Consider the following 5,389-nt stretch of genomic DNA (forward strand, 5'->3'; position numbering starts at 1 on the left):
TAGGTTTGTATGCTTAACTCAACATTTGTGTTACTCTTAGACCAACCTTGACTCTAAAAAAGCAAATATTAAAGAAACACTAAAGTCCAGAAAGTGAGCCTACTTTCGGTTGATATCAGGCTGCTCTGTCAAGTCAAAAGAATTTGGAAATCAGCACACACACACACACACACACACACACACACACACACACAGTATGACTATGTCTGCCCAACCTGGTCTCAGAGCATTTTGTATTATTCTGTAAGTAAATCTGAAATTCAATTTAGTATGACATGTTGTGTTTCGTATGGTTCATAAGACAGATGGTTACTTAAGGCAAAAACTAAAGTACAGTGGTTGGTCGGGGTAGATAGGTGGGCGTATACGCAATGTCTAGTAACCCAAAGGTTGCGAGTTCAAATCTCATCACAGGCAACATTTCATCTACTTGCTACTTAGCATGTTAGCTAACCATTTCCCTAAACCTAACCCTTTTAGCTAACCCTAACCTTAACCCTTTTAGCTAACCATTCTCCTAACCCTTTAACCTAACTTCTAAACCTAACCCTGACCTTAACCCAAACCCTAACCCCTAGCCTAGCTAATGTTAACCAGGTAGCTAACGTTAGCCACCTAGCTAGAATTAGTAGCATAACATATTGTACGTTTTGCAAATTTGTAACATAATATTATTTGTAACATATCATATGAAATGGGTGATGGACAACCACAAATTAATACATAAGATATGAATTGAAACAGAATAATACAAAATGCTCTGAGACCAGGTTGGTCTGCCCCCCAGAACCAAATCTAGTAGCTGGCCAGCATGCATGCACAATTTGGTTCTGGGTTCCGAGACTCCTCCCAGTTCTCCTCTGAATCATTCAGATGTTCATTGGCAAACTTCAGACGGCCCTGTATATGTGCTTTCTTGAGCAGGGGGGACCTTGCGGGCGCTGCAGGATTTCAGTCCTTCACGGCGTAGTGTGTTACCAATTGTTTTCTTGGTGACTATGGTCCCAGCTGCTTTGAGATCATTGACAAGATCCTCCCGTGTAGTTCTGGGCTGATTCCTCACCGTTCTCATGATCATTGCAACTCCACGAGGCGAGATCTTGCATGGAGCCCCAGGCCGAAGGAGATTGACAGATTGACATTGTGTTTCTTCCATTTGCGAATAATTGCACCAACTGTTGTCACCTTCTCACCAAGCTGCTTGGCGATGTTCTTGTAGCCCATTCCAACCTTGTGTAGGTCTATAATCTTGTCCCTGACATCCTTGGAGAGCTCTTTGGTCTTGGCCATGGTGGAGAGTTTGGAATCTGATTGATTGATTGCTTCTGTGGACAGGTGTCTTTTATGCAGGTAACAAACTGAGATTAGGAGCACTCCCTTTAAGAGTGTGCTCCTAATCTCAGCTCGTTACCTGTATAAAAGACACCTGGGAGCCAGAAATCTTTCTGATTGAGAGGGGGTCAAATACTTATTTACCTCATTAAAATGCAAATCAATTTATAAAAATTTTTGACATGCGTTTTTCAGGATTTTTTGTTGTTATTCTGTCTCTCACAGTTCAAATAAACCTAGCATTAAAATTATGGACTGATCATGTCTTTGTCAGTGGGCAAACGTACAAAATCAGCAGGGGATCAAATACTTTTTTCCCTCGCTGTACATGGTTTGCATGTTTCATCACAATATTGTTTTGAACGTTCGTTTTAGGACTGATGGCCAGCTGAATATTGACTCAATACATCCTCAATATGCGCTGATGAAGATTTGGTCTAAAGTACATTACTGTAGCTTGAAAACACGATGCCATTTCTACAGAAGGTAACTTATTAGTAGCAAAACCTTGTGTCTTCATTTTGATGTTGCCAGATTGACTTTAGTTGCAGTTTAACGTTAGCTAGCTAGCTAAGATCGAGAGGAGACCACCAAACTTTAGCTAGCTAAAGTTCGCATTTCTAGGAATTATTTACAAACTTGGCTAGCTAATGACAACATTGCCATCTTTCTAAAGTGAAGTCGATGACATGATGATAATGGCAGTTGTTTCCTACTAAATATTTGCCTACTTTAGCAATGTCATCGTATTTCGAAGCCACTATAGTGTAATTTAGGCGAAACAGTCATAGCTCCTGTTCAACGTCATTAGCCCCGTTTTACTTTTGGACATCAATGTGGCTGCGGCTTCTGTAGAACGTTGATAACAATGGCAACGACTCGACCGGCGTGATGGAGGTGCAATCCATGAAAATGTAAGTACCAATTCAGATACCTACTGAGTGTCTGTACAATTGTGATCAAGTTGCTTTTCTCACGCCACATACATTACAGATTACATTTATGGAGCTTGTCTCTCTCTCATTTATGGTCACTGTCTCTCTCTCAGGCACAGACCTATCAGGAAAAGTGATTTTCTACGGGCAGGGTTTTGTACTATTAGTGCCGAAGAAACACAACGAGTCTTCGACTGTCTGCCTGACTTACTTCACCGACCTTACTCTTTGGACCTCTCTTCTCTTCTACTGATGAATTTTGCTTTTTGTCCTTGTGTTTCATGGCTATTTACATAGTTTTGTTCTACAAGCTACGTTGTTTTTCAATGTTTGAGTTAAAACTGCTAGGGAAGAGAAGACAAAGCTGCTACTAATCAGACTCTCAATTTCACAGGTAGTGGTGGGGGAGTCGAATCCAAAAGCATCGATTCGTCGACTCACTTGCCCGTCGACTCCCGGTGTCGACTACAATTTCTGGGTGTCAAGCTTGGCCGAATCGACTCCTCGACTCCTAAAATTCAGTATTTTCTGCAACGGAGGAAACTATTTTCCGTAGTCTACTTCGAGAACATAAACTCTAGCATCTTTCACAGAAAATAAAGATAGAGCTAGCGAGGGAGAGAGGGAGATGGGAGGGGCAAAGCCAGGCATAGGTAGGCATGTCGGCCACCAGGCAGGCAGTCAGAACCGTGCATCGGTAATCAAAAGATGTAGGCTATAGGCTATCGCAATGCTGTATATCGCAATTTCTTGGCTTGCAAATGTCTTGTGCAAGTTCACTAAAGTAGGGCTTTCAATGAGTATGCTGAGCTATTCTACAAGCAACAGACCGAAGTCCAACACACACTAGCGTTTTTCATAGCGAAAAGAAAGGGGCACAGGCGAGGGAGAGAGAGGATTGGGGCAGGCAGAGAGACAGTCAGAACCGTCGCATAGGCTATACCGGTGGTTCCCAACCTTTTTGGGTTACTGTACCACCAACTGAATTTTGCTCTGTCCGGAGTACCCTGAAGTACCGCCTGGTGCATTTTACCAGTAGACCTATGGTCTCATGAGTCTTCTCAAGTACCCCCTGTGGATATGCCAAGTACCCCAGGGGTCCTAGTACCCTGGTTGGGAACCACTGGTCTATACTGTATCTTGGTAATCTGTATCTAGCAATGCCTCATAAATTCATCAAAAGTATATTAAAGTATATATTAGGCTATCAATGAGCATGGCTAAGCTGTTCTTCATAGTGCCAGTGAATTGAAGTTGAACATCCCCAAATGTATCAGTTTAATTAGGCCGAAATGTGCAATATAAGGTATTGCCTATAATTTATTTAATGAAACCCTGGCTGACTGTTGATGTCCCAGGTCAGGGCTCTCCAACCATATTCCTGGAGAGCTACCTTCCTGTAGGTTTTTGCTCCAACATTTACATTTACATTTACATAATTTAGCAGACGCTCTTATCCAGAGCGACTTACAAATTGGTGCATTTGTTATGATAGCAAGTGGGACAACCACTTTTATTTTTATTTAAATTTTTATGGGGGGTGGGGGAAGAAGGATTACTTTTATACTATTCCAGGTATTCTTTAAAGAGGTAGGGTTTCAAGTGTCTCCGGAAGGTGGTGAGTGACTCCACTGTCCTGGCGTCGTGGGGGGAGCTTGTTCCACCATTGGGGTGCCAGAGCAGCGAATAGCTTTGACTGGGCTGAGCGGGAACTGTGCTTCCGTGAGAGGTAGGGAGCTAGCAGGCCAGAGGTGGATGAATGTAGTGCCCTCGTTTGGGTGTAGGGTCTGATCAGAGCCTGAAGGTAAGGAGGTGCCGTTCCCCTCACAGCTCCGTAGGCAAGCACCATGGTCTTGTAGTAGATGCGAGCCTCAACTGGAAGCCAGTGGAGTGTGCGGAGGAGCGTGGTGACATGAGATAACTTGGGAAGGTTGAACACCAGACGGGCTGCAGCGTTCTGGATAAGTTGAAGGGGTTTAATGGCACAGGCAGGGGAGCTCCAGCCAACAGCGAGTTGCAGTAATCCAGACGGGAGATGACAAGTGCCTGGATTAGGACCTGTGCCGCTTTCTGTGTAAGGTAGGGTCGTACTCGCGAATGTTGTAGAGCATGAACCTGCAGGATCGGGTCACCGCTTTGATGTTAGCGGAGAACAACAGGGTATAGTCCAGGGTGTCACGCCAGGGTTCTTTGCACTCTGGGAGGAGGACACAATGTAGTTGTCAACCGTGATGGCGAGATCATGGAGCGGGCAGTCCTTCCCCGGGAGGAAGAGCAGCTCCTTCTTGCCGAGGTTCAGCTTGAGGGGTGATCCGACAACCCCAGTTGTAACTAACCTGATTCAGCTTATCAACCAGCTAATTATTGAATCAGATGCGCTAGATTAGGGTTTGAGTGAAAACCTACAGGATGTTAGGTCTCCACGAACAGGGTAAGAGAGCCCTGTCCTAGGCAATAGATCTCAAAGCAGCATCCCCGCTAAACCTTTTGGAAATGGCAAGTTCACTTTCTCATCCATAAACACAGTCAAGTGCAAATACGGTTCAGCAGCTCAAATCAGCAGGATGTGGGGCATTGTTATTAGGAAGGACGTCTACCATGGATGGATTGCTAAAATAATGATTATGATCACACTTTATCAATTTAAATATTATGGGGAGACCTATAGGCCTACATTTGGCAGCCACGCAAGAGGAATCAGTGTAGCCTATTATTGTCTAGACATGCCGTTGAAATATCTTCACGCTTACAATAAAAACTTCCAGGCATCCGTCATAAGATTCAATTCATTAAAAAAATAGATTAATTTAAAAGAACAGGGGGCAGTTTGGAAAAAACTCATCCTGTGTGAATCGTCCTCTGGAAAAATGCACATGCTTGGATAATAAGTACAAAACCAACGTCTCTAGTAATACCCACCCGAATAGGGCTATATCATGGTATAGAATAGGCTTTTCAGAGTAGAGTGCGCCGCATCATCCCATGGGATATCACTGAAATATTCTACTTCCTACACATCTTCTTTCTATAGTCAAACAAAATAGGCATTTTTACAGGCAAATAGGCAGCATCATGCTCATGTCAGTATTCTAGAATGCAAATGTAGTCTTCCTAGTAGGACT

Source organism: Coregonus clupeaformis, unplaced genomic scaffold, assembly GCF_020615455.1.
Source record: "Coregonus clupeaformis isolate EN_2021a unplaced genomic scaffold, ASM2061545v1 scaf0642, whole genome shotgun sequence".
NCBI lineage: Eukaryota > Metazoa > Chordata > Actinopteri > Salmoniformes > Salmonidae > Coregonus > Coregonus clupeaformis.